Source organism: Lathyrus oleraceus, chromosome 5 (genome assembly GCF_024323335.1).
Source record: "Lathyrus oleraceus cultivar Zhongwan6 chromosome 5, CAAS_Psat_ZW6_1.0, whole genome shotgun sequence".
In the NCBI taxonomy this organism is placed as follows: Eukaryota; Viridiplantae; Streptophyta; class Magnoliopsida; order Fabales; family Fabaceae; genus Lathyrus; species Lathyrus oleraceus.
Window position 1 is genome coordinate 518,676,181 of NC_066583.1, and position 19,538 is coordinate 518,695,718.

Consider the following 19,538-nt stretch of genomic DNA (forward strand, 5'->3'; position numbering starts at 1 on the left):
CACATGGTTGGGTGCTAAAATCATATATCTCTGATCTGTATGATGGAATCATTTGGTGAATGTCAGAATGTTATCGCCGAATTATTATCTGTCTCGATGAAGCCAGGATCGAAAGACAGAGTGTTCCTCATGTGGATAAACATGGCATTCATGCATAATCATAATAACCTGTTTTTTATTTTGCAGGTATCCGTTGCTAACATGCTTGTTTGTTTCAGGAATCATTGCTCGTGCTCGTAGAGTTGTACCTTTGCACTCAACACGTCCACACCGATATTTCACTAGACGCAACACACCCAGACTGATGGATCTACCCAATACAGATGTTCTCGAGCTGAAAGAGAAGATGAATGAGTTTATTAACATCATGCAAGGGTTTGCAGTCGGGCAGAAAGCACTGGCTGATAAGGTAGAGAAGCTCGAGCGGGCTTCAGCTGCCAACAGTGGTGTCAATCTGGATGGTGTCTCTAACCAGGGTCTTGGTGGCTCTAGGGACGGTGGAAAAAGGACAACTGTGGGGGTAGTGACCAACAATGCTGGTGGTTTTGGTGCTGCCACAGGTGGTGGACCCGGTCAGATGGGTAATAATATGAGGATGATAGAGAGGAAGACAGAGAAGCTGATCAATTCTCCATGCATAATGAGTCGTTTGGTCAATACGGTGTCCAGCCACCGAACAAAGAAATTCAGTTGTTGGCAGAGAAGATCAGAGCTCTCGAAAGCTATGCCACTCCAGGGGTTGTGAATATGTCAAATATGGGGCTGGTTGAGGGGATTGTGATCCCACAGAAGTTCAAGGCGCCCACATTTGATAGATATAATGGGAGTTCTTGCCCGGAGACTCACCTTCAAGCTTTTGTCCACAAAATTTCTGCTTACACGACGGATCAGAAGTTGTGGATGTACTTCTTCCAGGACAGTTTGTCTAGAGGATCCCTGGAATGGTACACTAAGCTGAAATCTTCTAACATCAAGAGTTGGCAGGATCTTGGTGATGCATTATTTAAAGAGTATCAGTTCAACGCTGATATGGCTCCTAGTCGTACCCAGCTCCAGGGTATGTCTCAGAAGCCTAATGAGGGGTTTAAAGAGTATGCGCAGAGATGGAGGGAGTTGGCTGCCAGAGTTCAACCTCCATTGGTGGACAGGGAGATGTCGTACTTGTTTATGGGTACCCTGCAGGGGACATTTGCTGAAAGGATGGTCGGATGCCCGGTTACCAATTTCGCTGATATTGTGGTAGCCGGTGAAAGAATAGAAAGTTTGTTGAAGTTGGGGAAGATACAGGGTAATGCTTCGTCGTCTGGATCGAAGAAGCCCTTCGGAAATGGGCAGAGGAAGAAGGAGGGTGATACGAGTGCAGTGTACACCCAAAGAGGACCGAGTAGGGATCGTTACTATCAGCACGCTGCTGCGGTAACCATTCCTGTTGATAATCATCCTGCACCACAACAGCAACAACCTCCACAACCACGATAGCCGTTTCAGCAGAGACCGCAGAGGGTCGGGTATCAAGTCAGAGGGCGAATGAATGATCGTCAGTTCGATAGGCCACCTGTGACCTATACTTTCCTGTTGAAAAATCTGAAAGACTTGGGGTTGGTTCAACTGAGGACTTTGGCTCCTTTGAGACCTGATCAGAGGCCAGCCAGTTTTGATGAAAATGCCAAATGTGAATTTCACTCGGGTGCACCTGGACACAATGTAGAAAACTGCAAAGCTTTTAAGCATGTGGTTCAAGACCTGGTGGATTCTAAAGCTATCAACTTTGCTCCATCTCCAAATGTTAATGCCAATCCCATGCCTGCGCATGGTCAAATGGGGGTGAATGCAATCTCTGAGGAAAGCAGAATCGGGTTGTTAAATGATGACCAGTTAAAGACTCCGTTGGTTGAGGTCAAGCGACAATTGTTGAAAAATGGAGTCTTTCTGGGCTATGGTGATTGCTGTGCTGCATGCATTGTCGCTCCGAATGGGTGTATACTCTTGAGGGAGGCTGTCCAGGGGCTGATGGACGAAGGAAGTCTCAGGTTTGAGAAAGTGGATATGGGGAAGGAAGATGTCTCCACCATAACTATCTATTTCGATCCGGTTGATTTGTCAACGCTGGCCGATGCGGCTCCAGTTACTATCACGGTACCTGGGCCAATTCCTTATGACAAAGATGATGCCGTGCCGTGGCATTATGGTGGAGAGGTTTATTGTAATGGAGAGAAGTTAGAGGATCAAGCTGCAAGTGAAACCACCGTTTCAAAGGTGGATAATGTCGGACCTAGTGGTTTCACTCGCAGTGGAAGGCTATTTGCTCCTGATGCTTTGAGGGGTGGAGATGGAGAAAAAGAAAAGAAAGATAAGGCCGAGGCTTTAGCCAGGGCAAGAGGAAAACAAGTGATCAATGAAGGTACTCCAGTGGTGACACTGGCGCCTGGTGGGTCGGAGAGAGAACTTGATGATGAAGCGGAAGAATTCCTTAGAATTATCAAGAAGTCAGAGTACAAACTTGTTGACCATCTGCAGCAGACACCGTCTAAGATCTCAATTCTATCTTTGCTGTTAAGCTCCGAGGGGCATAGAGAGGCTTTGTTGAAAATACTGAAGAGAGCCTATGTTCCTCAGGAGATAACAATTAATCAGTTGGAGACGGTGGTGTCTAATGTCAATGCCAGTCATGGACTGGGGTTCACCGATATGGATCTGACTGTAGATGGGAGGAATCATAACCGGGCATTACACATCGCAATGGAGTGTAAAGGGGCTGTGCTTTCGCACATGTTGGTTGATATTGGCTCCTCTTTAAATGTGTTGCCTAAGAAAGCCCTGGCAAAGTTGGACTGTGAAGGTTTAATTCTGACGCCCACTGACTTGATAGTGAGGGCTTTTGACGGTTCGAAACGGGCGGTGTTTGGAGAGGTTGAGCTCCCGGTGAAGATTGGACCTGAGGTGTTCAAGTCGGTATTCTATGTCATGGATATTCAGCCGGCATACAGTTGCCTGTTGGGTCGCCTATGGATTCATGCTGCTGGGGCAGTGATGTCGACTTTGCACCAGAAGCTAAAGTATATCTGGGACGGGCAGGTCGTCACCGTCTGTGGAGAAGAAGACATCTTTGTCAGCCACCTATCATCGTTCAAATACGTGGAAATGGACGGTGAAATATGGGAAACCCCGAGTCAAGCATTCGAAACTGTTAAGATGGAGAATGCTCTTTTTGCCAAGGAAGAGGAGAAACCGTCCATTTCTTCATATAAACAGGCTGCTGAGGTGGTGAAGAGTGGGGAAGCTCCAGGTTGGGGGAAGATGATGGACATCGCCGCCAAGAAAGACAGATTCGGAGTGGGTTATCAGCCGGGCCGAGGCTCGTCTGGACAAGGTAGAGGACGTCGTCCGTCAGTCACATTCACCAGTGCTGGAATGCTAGATCCGGATCACATCTGTATGGTGGATGAAGAAGCTGACAGTGACTGTGAAATTGATCAATGGATAAAGTCGTGCGCGCCAGGGATGGGAGTCCAGAACTGGAAGGCTGAAGAGATCATCACCGTCACTCTACTCGAAGAGTAATATTTTCCTGTTTTTAGTTTTATTTGCATGAAAGCCATACGTTTTGCCCGAAACGTAATGGTTCATTGTAAGGGCCACCTCATGTTTCATTTTTCAAAATTTGCATCATAAATAAAAGGATGTTTTTCAATTAAAAGCGGTGTTCTCTGTTTTTCATTTATTTTTCCAGTTTAAAAACAAAAAAATAAAAATGGCAATGTTTTCATTTTCCTTTTCAATTTGTCTTGTTCCGGTTCTAAAGCAATGCATGAATCAATATTCATGCAGATGCGATCATTCTCCGGATCTCATTGATAACAATCCTGTTACACCCTCATATGACTTCGACAATCCGATCTATCATGCTGAAGAAGAAGAAGGCGAAGAATATTGTGAACTGCCAGAAGAATTAGCCAGGTTGTTGAAACAAGAGGAGAAGGTGATTCAGCCGCATGAAGAACAAGTTGAGATTGTGAATCTGGGTACCGAAGAGGTCAGAAAGGAGGTGAAAATCGGGGCTGCTCTGGAGGAAAGTGTTAAGAGCAGAATGGTAGCATTGTTGAAAGAGTATGTTGATATCTTTGCCTGGTCTTATCAAGATATGCCAGGGTTGGATACCGATATTGTTGTGCACAAGTTACCATTGAGAGCAGATTGTCCTCCAGTGAAGCAGAAGCTGCGCCGAACTCGACCTGAGATGGCAATGAAAATTAAAGAGGAAGTGCAGAAGCAGTGGGATGTTGGTTTCCTAGCTGTCACTAACTATCCGCCTTGGGTCGCAAACATTGTGCCGGTCCCGAAGAAAGATGGAAAGGTGAGAATGTGTGTGGACTACCGGGATTTGAATAGAGCTAGCCCGAAGGATGATTTCCCATTACCTCACATTGATGTGTTAGTAGATAATACAGCTCAATTCTCGGTGTTTTCCTTCATGGATGGCATTTCTGGCTATAATCAAATCAAAATGTCGCCAGATGATATGGAGAAAACAACGTTCATCACACCGTGGGGTACTTTTTGTTATAAGGTGATGCCATTTGGTCTCAAGAACGCCGGTGCTACTTATCAGAGAGCCATGGTGACTTTGTTTCATGATATGATTCATCATGAAATCGAATGCTATGTTGATGACATGATAGCAAAGTCTCAGACAGAAGAGGGGCATTTGGTAGATCTGGCCAAGTTGTTCGACCGGCTGAGACAGTTCAGACTGAGGTTGAATCCGAACAAGTGCACTTTCGGAGTGCGGTCGGTAACTTGTTGGGGTTCATTGTAAGCGAAAAAGGAATCGAGGTTGATCCTGCTAAAGTAAAAGCGATAAGAGAAATGCCTGAACCGAGAACGGAGAAAGAGGTTCGTGGTTTCTTAGGTAGATTGAACTACATTTCACGGTTCATATCTCACCTAACAGCCACGTGTGAACCAATATTCAAGTTGTTAAGGAAAGATCAAACGGTCAGGTGGAATAATGATTGTCAAGCGGCATTTGAAAAGATAAAAGAGTATTTGCAGGAGCCTCCGATTCTGATGCCTCCTGTGGAGGGACGACCGTTAATCTTGTACTTGACGGTCCTCGAGGGGTCTATGGGGTGTGTATTGGGGCAGCATGACGAGTCTGGTCGAAAAGAGCATGCCATATACTACCTTTGCAAAAAGTTTACTGACTGTGAAACAAGATATTCACTGCTCGAGAAAACTTGTTGTGCTTTGGCCTGGGCTGCTCGCCGACTGAGGCAGTATATGCTGGTTCATACCACTTTATTGATTTCCAAGATGGATCCAATCAAGTACATTTTTGAGAAGCCAGCATTGACCGGACGGGTTGCGAGATGGCAAATGATTTTGACTGAATATGATATACAGTATACCTCTCAGAAAGCAATCAAGGGGAGCGTATTGTCTGATTACCTCGCCCAGCAACCCATTGAGGATTATCAACCGATGAAGTTTGAATTCCCTGATGAGGACATCATGTTTCTCAAATCGAAAGATTGTGAGGAACCAATCCCGGAGGAGGGGCCTGACCCTGAATCCGAATGGATTCTGATGTTTGATGGGGCCGTTAACGTGAATGGTAGCGGTGTTGGTGCTGTTTTGGTTACGCCGAAAGGATCCCACATTCCTTTTGCTTCCCGGCTAACATTTGAGTGTACCAACAACGTGGCTGAATACGAAGCTTGTATCTTGGGGATTGAAGAGGCGATTGATTTGAGGATCAAGAACCTTGTCATATATGGAGATTCAGCTTTGGTTGTGAATCAGGTTAACGGAAAATGGTATACGCATCAGTCTCATTTAGTTCCATACCGGGACTATACGAGGAGATTGTTGACGTTTTTCACCAAGGTGAAGATGCATCATGTTCCTAGGGAGGAGAATCCTTTGGCAGATGCTTTGGCTACTTTGGCTGCCTTGATTAAGGTACAGTGGTGGAATCAGTTCCCCAGTGTTGAGGTGGGACGTCTGGATAGACCGACTTATGTGTTTGCTGTTGACACAGCGCCTGATGATGAGAAGCCGTGGTATTACGATATCAAGCGATATCTGGAAACTCAAGAGTATCCTGAGGGAGCATCCAAGAAGGACCGAAAGACTCTGCGGAGGTTGGCCATGGTGTTCTACCTGAATAAGGATGGGGTTTTGTACAAGCGGAATTTTGATTGGGTCTTGCTCAGATGTGTTGATGATAAAGAAGCAAGCCAATTGATGAAAGAGGTTCATGAAGGGTCGTTCGGTACCCATGCCAGTGGGAATGCGATGGTAAAGAAGCTGCTGAGAGCAGGTTATTATTGGATGACAATGGAGGCCCAATGTTTTAATTTCGTGCGGAAGTGTCATAAATGCCAGATTTATGCTGACAAGGTGCACGTGCCTCCAAATCCGTTGAGTTTGATGTCGTCTCCGTGGCCGTTTGCTATGTGGGGCATCGATATGATTGGAAAGATTGAGCCTACGACTTTGAATGGGCATCGGTTCATATTAGTGGCTAGCGATTACTTCACCAAGTGGGTGGAAGCAGCCTCTTATACGAACGTGACAAAGCAGGTCGTGGCCAGGTTTCTCAAGAGAGACATCATTTGCAGATATGGGGATCCCGAGAGAATCATTACTGATAATGGTTCTAATCTGAATAACAAGATGATGGCAGAACTGTGCCGGGAATTCAAGATTGAGCATCACAATTCTTCTCCTTATCGTCCGAAGATGAATGGGGCGGTCGAGGCGGCCAATAAGAATATAAAGAAGATTGTGCAGAAGATGGTTGTGACCTATAAGGATTGGCATGAGATGTTGCCGTTTGCGTTGCATGGGTATCGAACCCCGGTGCGTACATCTACTGGGGCAACGCCTTTCTCGTTGGTATATGGAATGGAAGCTGTGTTACCGGTTGAGGTTTAAATTCCTTCTTTGAGAGTCATGATGGACGTGAAGTTGCAAGAGGCGGAATGGGTAAGGACCCGATTTGAGGAGTTATGCCTGATTGAGGAAAAGAGGCTGGCAGCCATCTGTCATGGGCAGTTATACCAGCAAAGGATGAAGCGTGCTTTTGACCGAAAGGTACGACCTCGTATGTATCACGTAGGTGATATGGTGCTGAAGAGGATCCTTCCTCCTCAAAACGATCGCAGGGGCAAATGGACACCCAATTATGAAGGTCCATTCGTGGTCAAGAAGGTTTTCTCTGGCGGAGCCTTGTTGTTGACGACCATGGATGGCGAGGATTTTCCATCCCCTGTGAATGCAGACGCAGTTAAAAAATACTTCGTATAAAGAGACCCGTTGGACGAAAAGAATAAAATAGTCCAGGAAAAAATGGGCATCCCGGCAAACCGAAAAAAAATGATGAAAAAGGTTCGGGCAAAATTTAGGGATAAAAGGAAAAATTGTACACCCGGTAAGTCGAAAACCTGAAAAGGCGACTTGGGCAAAAAAGGGTATCCCGGTGGACTGAAAACCCGAAAGGGCGATCCAGGCAAAAGAGGGATTGAAACGAACAACTGCGTCTGGCATGATCGTTTGCTATGGTTAAAGACACATGGATAATTCCTGGTGGGGATCAATCGGAAACGTCTTGTTCAGAAGGCAGAAAGCACGGAGAGTCTGAGGACATATAGGGTGTAACCGAGTTGGAACTCGATGAGATCGCGGTTTCACATTGCCATTAGGATAGATTTTTCCTTTTGTGCGCAATTACCTCTTTTCAGGAATTGCTTCCTTTGTATTGCTCATTCATGAGCCACACTTTTTCAATCAATAAAATGTATATTCAGTCAAATAATTTTGTTTTTGTTTTCATTACCGCTTTGATTGCAAAAACATCCAGTTATTTTTGATAAAGAATCTTTGCATTTTAAGACATACAGGTCCCTTCCAATGCATGTTTATAAGATTGAAAACTTGAAATCTTATTCGGAAGGTTGAGTGACCCAAGTGTTGAAATCTCGACACGCCTGGGGCACGTTTTTATCTAACGATTTCTTTTGCAGGTATTGTTAGATGTTTTCATTCACTTGCAGGTTGTGATGTGGAAGCTTTTGACAAAAGATCCCCGCAGAGTCCAATCAGGGACGAATGAATTGAAGGATGGTGAAAAGACGACGGAAAGACGTACGACGATCCTTGAGAATTAATCAAGAAGACTCTTCAAAGTCTGAAGATTGGAAAGTCCGTATGAATCTAAGGAGTTCGATCTCCGTGGAGTACGGTGAAGGCAAGAATACAAGGTGATAAATCAGAAAAGTCCAGACAAGTTTGGGAGTTCTCAAAATTGGAAAGCTGACATTGGATTTGGACGGTGAATACCAAGGTTCGACGAGTCGATGGGTGTTCAGTACCAGACTTTTCTGGTTTCCTCAAGCAGAGTTGGGATTGTTACCTCCTCAGCAGATTCAAGGTCTGTGTTTTCCCTGGCAGGGTCGGGATGGTTGTCTCCCCAGCGGGTTTGAGATCGGTGTTTCCTCAGCAGCCAGGTCCGAAGGTTGCTATTTCTCCGCGGAGGTATCTATTGGTGGTGGTTTCTCCAAGCAGAGTCGGGGTTGATGTATCCCCAGCAAGTCAAAGACTGTTGTTTTCCCCACAGAGTGCGTTGGTGGTTCTTTCCCCAGCGATGTCCCCAAGCGGATCGGGTGCAGAGGAGGTTATTCCTGGTAAGGGTGGCCTATTTCTCAGCAGCAGTGCTATTCCCCAGTAGGGTGGAGATCGGAGTGTTGTCGAGTTCCTCAACAGAGTGCCTTGAGCTCCCCAGAAGAGTCCCTTGAGGGGGATACTTTTTATGCATTCATCATGTAGATAAGCATAGCATATTGCATAATAAATCGCGTAGCATTTCCATGATTATGGAGCATTACGCTGAAAAAGGTCATGCATCATCATTGCAAGCATAGGCTAGTCTCAAGCCGTTGTTACCGTTTGAGATTTGGTTTTGCCAGTGGGTGAAGATGCTACTCAAACCGTGGTTACCGTTTGAGGATTGGTTTTGCTAGTTGGAAAATCAGCATCAGCATTGCTAGCATCAGTTACTCGAGTCGTGGTTACCGCTTGAGATTTGGTTTCGTCGGATGGTGAAGAGGTTACTCTGAGGAGTTTAGCATTGTGGTGTTGGGTCAACAATATCCCCCAGTAGTGCGATACTGGAGGAAATTTCTGTCGTGCGAGATAGAATTTAGAGATGTTACTCTGAGGAGTTTAGCATCATGACGTCAGGTTAGCAATGTTCCCCAGTAGTACGATACTGGAGGAAACTTTTCCGTCGGGCAGATATGGAAATAAAATCAAAGGACGTTACGCGATCAGCGCGAAAATACAGTTCAATCGGAGAAAAGGAAGTGTTGCGGCATTTTTTGGAGAGCGGGGTTCAATCGGAGAAAAGGAAGTGTTGAGACATTTTATGGAGAGCGGGGTTCAAATGGAGATTGGAGTTGAAGATTATATCCGGGATGAGGTCCTCAGGATTATCTTCTTTTCATGTGTCACCTTAGACTTTGGCTGAGGCCAACAGAGGTCGTTATGGGTGTCTTCTGAGGAAGAGATACACATGTTTCCTTCCTTTTGTGAAGGTGTACCCTCTGATATGTCGCCATCAGAGTGGTGTTTTGGTGTTATTTCCGACGTTGCAAGCGGAATTATCACAAGTTTCTGGAGAGCGGGGTTCAAATGGAGAAAAGGAAGTGTTGAGGCATTTTCTGGTGAGCGGGATCCAAATGGAGAAAGGGAGACACGAGGTGTTTTCTGGAGAACGGGGTTCACAATGGCGATCACAAGTTATCGTCAGGCGACTGGGGTTCAAAATGGAGAGCGGGGTTCATTATTTGGCAAACAAGACTACTATGAAGTTGTCGGGGTTCAACTGCGATGATCCAGGATCATTCGCGCAAAAGAAAATATTTGTTCGGGGTTCAAGAAAACTAAAAGAGGAAATCATCAGAAAGTTTCGGGGTTCAAGAAAAGAAAAAAAGTAATAATAATCCTCAGTGGATAGGTGGTGTTCAGGCCATGGTGGTTCTTGTGTTACCATTTATTTTGGTATCCAGACATATCTCTGTTTCGGTATTCAGACCGACTTTCTCCGTACCAGACGGATGTTTCTTTCAAGATTGTTTCTCTGCCGATTCTGACAAGCAATGTTAATTATTTCCCATCAGAGTGCAAATTGTTCGTCTGTTCTTGGTATTCAATCACTCTTCACCCTGATCATCTGAAGGCCAAGGCTATTCATATCGACAGGTTCACAGTGGATTGAATAGGGGCAGCTGTAACACCTCAAAATTTGCCCTCCTCTCTTGGGACTAGCTTAGAATATTGCATTTCATATTTTAGGACATTAGTCATTTCATCTTTGCATATCATGTGGAAACAATAAGCAAGTCATCTTCCTAGGTCTTTCTCAGAAGATAAAGAGGTTAAAAGATTCAAGCCTGAGGGTTTCATGAATTGATCACTAGCCATCTGAGGGTTTGTGCTTCAATTAGGGTTTCTTGATTCCTCAAGGAGATTGATCATTATCTTGGTTGAAGTGGTACACCATCATCATGGATACATCATCATCACCAAGAAGTTCATTATTCCTGGCAAGTTTCCTTGGGATTAGGGTTTTGACCTCTAGTCAACCCTAATCAACTGTATTATGCCTATCAGGGTTTTGCAAGGAGATGAGGTCTTTCATGAGATGGGGATCATCATATGGTTTTAATGAGCTTGTGCAAGTTAGGGTTTCATTTTGGAGCCATTTCATCAAGGGATTGAGGCTCAAATTCATTTGTACATGACCAAGTCATCTATCAACTGAAAAAGTCAACCAAAAGTCAACTGTTGGATTTGGAGGTGGGAAGTGGTTAGAAATACTTCATTCATGTTCAAACAAGTCTCATTTGACATTTCAAACATCAACATTGTAGAAAATAAAGTCAGGACAAAACTTTCCAAAAATAGAAAGTGACTTGTAATTCAAAATTGCCAAAAATGGAAAGGTTTTCTCTTCAAGATTACATCATCAGAAATGCTTCAAATGAAATTTTGTTGAACATAAAAGTTGTAGATCTTGTTCTCCCATTTCCAAAAAGTCCAAGAAAATGGATTTCTCATGTATGGTTGAAAAGATATGGATCAATCATTTTCAAGTGAATTTGAACTTCAAGAATGCATAACTTTCAAACCATAAGGCCAAATGGAGTGGTTCTTTTTTGTACATTCATGTCTTGACATGCACTATCCAATTCATGCATCATAGGCCATGCATTTCCATCACAAAAATATTTGAATTTTCATTTGAATTTTGGAGGGAAAGTTCAAATTCAAAAAATTAAGCATTGTCCATGCATTCTAACACTTGCATTTGGTTCCAAATTGGTTTTTGAAGTGATTTCCAAGCATAAACCTGTATTGTTACATTGCATTACCATGCATAAGGTGCATTGGCAAATTTGCATAAACACTCTTTTTTCACTAATCTCTTGACCATTGGCTAAGCATGATTAACAAACTTGATTAGCAGAGCATATATAAAGATAAGCATAACAGAATTCATGATTAACACATCACAATTCTCAGATCTGAAAATTTTCTTCACTTTGTTCTTTCACTTTTCTTCAATTTTCTCTACATACATTGCCTTGTTCTCAATTGATTCATGATCCATAAGCATTATGGAGGTAGATTGAAGCAAGATCCATTAAGTTTCATCAAGATTCGAAGCTGTTGAAGTTCAAACTCATTCATGGCAGTTGGCAATTCTGGACAAATCGTGCAAGATTGAGCTATCATTCTTCATCCATTCATACACCTAAGCATTGAGGAGCATCTGTTTCTGCATTACAAGACCTGATTCGAGCAATTCCAGTTCTTTAGCTTCTTGAAGGTTAGAACTCGATTCCATCAATTCATGAAATAGTTGTGTGCATGTTGTAGATCCTTCATCACTGAGTACACTGAGCTTTGTATCATTAAATTTCATGAAGAAATGAGATAGTTATTGTGATTTAAAGTTTGATGGATGAAACTTCTCTTGCTCGAATCTTTGAATGTGTGTAGAATTAGAATAAAATAATCATTGATCCGTGATGTATGATTAAAGACGAGTCCAATGATATGCTGGTTTTGAAGTTCTGTGCACATGTGTTCTTGAGCGTATGAACATGATGAATATTGATGAATGCGCTAGGGTTTTCTTTCCAGAATCCGTTTGATCCGTGCCTGGCTTGTTTGCATGTGTTTTTGTGTTAGTGAGCATGTACTGGACCACGTGGCGCTGGCTTGGCAAATTGATTGGTCCTGGCGCGTTTGGCCTGGCAAATTCATTGTCTAGCGCGCCTAATTCAAACTCTGCTTCACTTCGAATCCGGGCTGTTGCAAATCCAAAATTGCATTTCCATTTTATTCGATGCCATTCATGTACTTTGTTCCATGTTGTTTTTAATTTCTCATTCACTTCCAAAATTCATAACTCAATGCTTCTTCTGGATGTTAGGATTGCTCATGATTATTTGTGGAATTTTTGGAATGATTTCTGATTTGTTTGGGATTTTTCTTTCAGGATTGCCATTTGTGCACTTTTGGATAGTGTTGAACTTCAATGATTTGGGAAATGCTTGTTGTGTATCATATGGATTTGAAATTTTGCTCATTGTTTCTAGACACTTTGAAGTTTATTGTGGCTTTAGTTTGAGGTCTTTATCATTTATCAATTCTGTTTTAGGCTTGTGCTAAGTTGATGTAGCATTTGGTGTCCTATTTGAGCTTGTTTGTGCATACCTTGCCTTATGGAATTTGATTTCCAGGCTTAAACTTGTCCAAATGCCTTGATTTTTGGTGTGCTGATCATGTTATGTGTTCTGTTTAACCATGATTTTTCTTGGAATTAATTGAACCACTTTTGAATTAATTTGGATTTGTTCATTCTGTTGCATCAATGTGGTTCCAATTTGCATGCCTTGCCTTATTTGATTTGTGAAATGAATTTGATTAATGTTATATACATGAGACTTTTTGGATGTTGTTCTTAATTGATTGTGGTTGATTCATGTCAATTTTCATGTTCTGTTTTGAATTATTTCTCCCTCTTTGACCCTAGGCCTTGTCCTAGTGGTTTGTGCTTATGTTTGAGCTTTGTTTTCAGGATAAGAAGCATATGGCCATGAGGAGATTGATTCACCTTGCTTGAGTTGGATTATTTGGTTGATGTTGACTAACCTTGACTTGTTTTGTAGGTTGCTTTTAGCTCATTTGAGTTGAGCTTGTGCCTTGCATCTTGATGCATTGCTTGTTTGACTATTTTTGACTGTGTATTGTCTATTGACTGTTGGACTAATTGTTTGACTTTTTTTTGACTTGTATACTGGTTGAGTTAGATTGTTTTCAGGTACATTAGTTGCTTAAGTTCTTTGAACTTGCTTTTGCTTGGTTGCTTAACCACATAGGTATAACTTTCTTGACTTCATGTAGTCTGGAAGACCTGTCCTGTTACTTGGGCAGGCACCTGTCTGAAGCCCTCCTTAAGAGGCAATGCTTGTGATTCTTTATCTTTGTGCCAAGCAGGAAAAGTCCTTTGATAAGGCAATTGGCAGATAAAAGAGATGTGCAATCCATCTCCTGCTATTCAGTGTGTCATCCACTTTGCTCACACACCTTGTGTTGATGCATTGTGGATATTAACCCAAGATCTTTGTTGAGTCAGTCATATGTGGAGAAGAGTTCCAACTTTCTGAACTCCACCACTTTCATTTGTCTGAAGCTCTCCCAGGCCAGGGATAAGAGCTGTGAGATCTTACCCTCACTTCCCATTTCATCTGCTTCACCCTAACTCTCAATGTTAGGGTTAAGAGCTAACTACACCCGATTCCAGTTGGCTTGTGTTTCACAGCCTAACCTTGTGTGAGCCCACTTTGTTTGTATATAGTGTGTGCTAATTGTGTGTATGTTTGCTTTGCTTTGTCTGTTTAGGATAGCTTGCTTCCTGTGCAAGTTAGATAGAAACCTCAACCTATGACCATTGTGGATTGCATGATAACTATTAGGCTCGAGTCAGTCTCCCTTTTAGTTTGTAATTTCCCTGTCTCTGGTTAGGAGAAAGTTTCTCCCCTGTTAAGGGGAACTACATTGCCCTGATCCTCATACCAGATGAGGTACGTAGGCAGGAGATCGTACGAGATCTCTCCGGGCACCCTTTTTCTTTTTGTGTGTGTTTGCTTGACAGTTATTAGGCTCGAGTTCCCGACTCCCTATTAACTTGTTTGTTTGTTTCCTTCTTGTGCGTTAGGATATGGATGTAAGACCAGCGATTGGCATTCCGTATCCTATTGTTGTGTGCTTGGAGTCCGATATAAGTTCAGCATTGGTATTTGGTATCCAGTGTGGGTTTGTTTGGTTCGGAGTCTGATGTAAGTCCAGCGATTGGCATTCGGTTTCCATGTTTGCCTGTGCGTGTGTTTTGTTTGGCGTGCGTGAGCCGAACTACGGTAGCTCTGATTCTCATTCCAGATGAGATACGTAGGCATAGGATGCGATATCCTAGCGAGCCCGTTCCCCTCTTCTCCCACCTGTGTTGTTTTCAGTGTGTGTATATGAATTTGTTTTGAGCAATTTCTTGTAGCAACCTTATCCTATCTTTTTGAGCGTGGATCCCGTCGAGTACGACGGATGCGTAGGGGTGCTAATACCTTCCCTTCGCATAACCGACTCCCGTACCCTGTAATCTCCTGTCGTAAGACCATTTCCTTTCCAGGTTTACTTCGAGCGTTTCCTTTCACTCTTTGGAACAAATAACGCACGGTGGCGGCTCTGTTTGTTTTGTTTTAGCCCGCCGGTTGTTTTTCACGGATGCGACAATCCCCAACCCGGGTAGGAATAGTATTCCTCTGCACAAATAACCGGATAGCATTAATATCTACAAAGTTCTTCTGGTTAGGGAACATGGTGATTCCATATATGCTCACAGCAATCAAAGCACAGGCAGCCTTCCAATCACCCACAACAGCATGCTCCTTGACTTTAGCCTCCAAGAAACTCAGATGCAAACCGGGCAACTTTCCTTTCTCCTCTAAACCCCCCTTGGTCATTTCTAGGCTCAAATAAAGAGCACGAGAGATCTCAGCAACATCAGGTTCCCCCTTAGTGACATAGAATGGAATCTGATCTCTAATCTGAATACCCAGGATGTTGGCATAGTCCTCCATCAAAGGTCCCAACAAGTAATCCGGGAACATGAAGCATCTCAAGCCAGGGTCATAAAACTGGAGAAAAGTATGGATGGCGCTCCTATCATTGTCTGTTAACCTAAAAACCAACTTCAGAATACCACCATATGCCTCACGGAACATCCCCACATGGTCAGGTGTAATCAATGCTATCATATCTCTCAGCACACCAATCTCTGGGTCGAAGAAACTGTAGACAACATCGTCCTTCAAGCCGGTCCTCATGTCTGGAGCAAAGAAGTCTCTCAACCAGGATCTCAATCAACAATGTCCCCTGCATATGGATAAACATGAGTTAGATGCAGATAAATGCAAAATGTGAATGATGCTGATGTATGAATGCAATGCACTGTGCCATCCTCCAAGTCATCTGAACATCCACTGCACTGGATTCCGGTCTCTGAACGGATCACAACCATCTGAAGTACTGAGCAACCATAAATCCAACTCGGGGTTCCGAAATAAACGGAATCGAAGGATATATCACCATTATCACCAGAGAACCACTGATCTGATAACCACACAATCATCTGAACCAACCCAGGGAATCCTGAAATAAACGGATCCCCACTGATAAATACCACGGACAGAACTCCGGCGTCTCAAAAATAAATCCCTAAATCCGACTTAAAAATAGAACTCTGATCAATAACTGAACCATTAGTCACCATCAAAGTTACCACCAGAACATGCATCTGTAAGAATCAACCCTCCCCTCACAGGTGAATTCTAATCAGTTCATCCTAAGGAGGATAATGGTCTCGACAATCGGGCAAAGATACTCAACGGGTTTGCCCTTTCGGGTGTGCCGTTGCAGCTCTCTTAAGATCATCTAAACTAAAGATTCGGGAAAGAACGGTCACCGAACTCACCAGCTTAGATGAGGTGACTCAACCAAGGTGGATACTCCACAAAGGAAGAGCACTCTCAAATAAACCTCGTCCGGCTTGTGGTATGTCAAGGTTCCAAAAACATGTTGACCTAACATGAGAGGCAACATGAGACCACGCTAATCCTAGGTGTATACTCGGGCCAGGGTTTTAGCCCTACTCAGAACACCCCCCCCCCCCCCAAATCAGAGGAACCACCTGTACATAAGACAACACAATGATAGTATGATGCATGCAAACATTTATGCAAATATATACACAACATAATAATCATAAATGCAATAAATAGAGCAACACAAGCAACCTAACTATCCGAGAGAACGCTAGGAGTGACTCGCTTAGGGAAGATGGACCAGCAAGAGGTCAACTTCCTTAGTCCCCAGCAGAGTCGCCAGCTGTCGCATCCGCGAAAAACAATCGGCGGGAAAAACAAAACAAACAGAGCCGCCACCGTGCGTTATTTATCCCAAAAGAGGGAAAGGAAACGCTTGAAGTAAACCTGGAAAGGAAATGGTCTTACGACCGAAGATTACAAGGATCGGGAGTCGGTTATGCAAGGGGAAGGTATTAGCACCCCCTCACGTCCGTCGTACTCGACGGGATCCATGCTCAGAAGGAAAGAAAAAGGTTGCTAAAAGAAACCGCTCAAAACATGCACACACACTGGAATAACAAGACAGGCGGAAGAAACAGACTCGACAGGATATCGCATCCTGGGCCTACGTAGTTTGTCGGGCACAAACATCAGAGTCGACGTAGTTTGGGGAAAAAGCGGAAACGGGCTCGCTAGGATATCACATCCCATGCCTACGTATCTCATCTGGAATGAGAATCAGAGCTACCGTAGTTCGGCTAACGCACGCCAAACAAAACCACACAGGAAACCGACTGCCAATCGTTGGACTTATGTCAGACTCCAACAAGCAAACAAGACACAGGAAACCAACTGCCAATCGCTGGACTTACGTTAGACTCCTACACACACAAAAAGAAAAAAAAGGTGCCCAGAGAGATTTGCTCATCTCCTGCCTACGTACCTCATCTGGTATGAGGATCAGGGCTACGTAGTTCCCCTACGCAGGGAAAGAACTTCTATCGTAACCAGATACAAAGGGATACGCAAACTACTAGGGAGACTACGACTCGAGCCTAGAAGTTGTCATGCATACGATCCCTATGTTAAGGTTTCTATCTAACTTGCACAGGAAGCAAGATATCCTAAACAACACAAGCAAACACATACAAGCACCAAAAAGCTAGCACACACACTATATGCAAACAATTGGGCTCACACAAGGTTAGGCTGTAAAAACAAGCCAACTGGAATCGGGTGTAGTTAGCTCTTAACCCTAACATTGAGAGTTAGGGTGAAGCAGATGAAATGGGAAGTGAGGGTAAGACCTCACAGCTCTTATCCCTGGCCTGGGAGAGCTTCAGACAAATGAAAGTGTGGGAGTTCAGAATGCAGGAACTCTTCTCCACATGACTGACACAACAAAGATCTTGGGTTATTATCCACAATGCATCAACACAATGGTGTGAGCAGGGTGAATGACACAACTGAATAGCAGGGGATGGATTGCACATTCCTTTTATCTACCAATTACCTCTTAAGAGGTCTTTACCTGCTTGGCACAAATTTAAACAAACACAAGCATTGCCTTTTAAGGAGGGCTTCAGACAGGTGTCTGCCCACATAACAGGACAGGTCTTCCAGACTACATGAAGTCATAGAGTTATACCTAAGTGGTAAGCAAACCACAAGCCAAGTTAGGAAACTCAAGCAATGATTTATAGCTACTAAAGTACCTGTGCAAACATCCAAACAATCAGTACACAGTCCAAACAATCAAACAGACAACAGTCAATCATAAAGTCAGACAGATATACAAAGCATCAGGCAACAATGTGCAAGGCATAAGCCATTAAGCAACTTGTTCTCAAAGCCTACAAAACAACTCAATATTAGTCAACATCAATCTATTAATCAACTCAAATGAATGAGCCACTCCAATCATGGCAATGTGCATCTTAACCTGAAATCCACAATCCAAACAGTGAGTCCAAACCACTAGGTCAAAGCCTAGGGTCAAAAGAGGGTCAAACATTCAAAACAGAACTTGAAATTTAACATGAATCATCCTCATCCAATCAAGAACACATCTCAAAAAGTCCCATACCAAAATCATTAACCAAATTCATTTCATGAACCAAACATGGCAAGGTATGCAACTTGTGATCACATTGAGACATCAGAAGAAACAAATGCACATCAAATCAAAAATCAGTCAAATAATCTTGGCAAAAATTATGAGTACACAAGACATATCACATGGTCATCATACCAAAAATCAGAGGCATTGAACATCATTAGGCATGGCAATCACTTTAATCAATCAAGACAAGCATATGTGTGACACAAATTGTCACACCAAGTTAGCATAAGTATAAAACAAAGATGGATCATGGTAAAAATCTCAAACCAAAGCCAAAACATCACTCAACATGTCTAGAAATAGCATGCAAAATTTCATAAACAATGGATCAATCTTGAGCATTTTATGATTTATGGAATAAGGCAAGGTCAAACATACATACATGTGCAATCACCCTAGGACAAAACATTTTTCAGGCCAGGCACAACTTGCATTTTAATGATAAAAAAAATAGACAACATAAGGATCACAATGCAAAAAATTGGTGGTCATTTGGATTAATTTTCAATTTATAATGATTTTTTGAAGTTTGAGAAAAATTGAAAATGAAACATGAGGCAAGCATGAAAATGTGAAGGAGTAATTGGCAAGGCAATATGGAAAGTGACTTCAGCCAGGTTCGAACCGGTGCAGAGTTTGAAATTACCAAGCGCGCCTAATTCAAAACGCCAGCGCTTTGATTCAACCCTAGTGCATGGCGTGCTGCATGGATTTCGTAGCAAAATTCAAAATGAACATGCAAGTTTCGTAGCTAAAACGTAGCTAAACCGTGGCCAAAACTGGAAATGATGATGTTCATGCAAGCACGATGAAGATCATGAAGATCTTCATGCAATTTTTCCAGATTTTCACAAAATGTTCCAGAAATGAAAAATGAGCATATCAATCGGTTCATCACCACACATACATCAAGGATCCATGAACAAATCACGCAAAAACCACATATCCAAGCCAAATCGAAGAAAAGAAAGATTAACATCAAAACTTGAAATGCATGTATCTTGCTCAAAACAACACCAAATCACTTTGTCACCAATCAATGAACTACACAATAGGCATAATGAATTTGAGAATTAAAGAGATCAAAAAACTGACCTCTTGATGAACAGAATTGGAAATCGCGTGTTACAAGCTCAAACAAGTCCACAGATCTCTTCCAATATGCTTATTGAGATGAATGATGATGAATGTGAGGCTCAAGGATG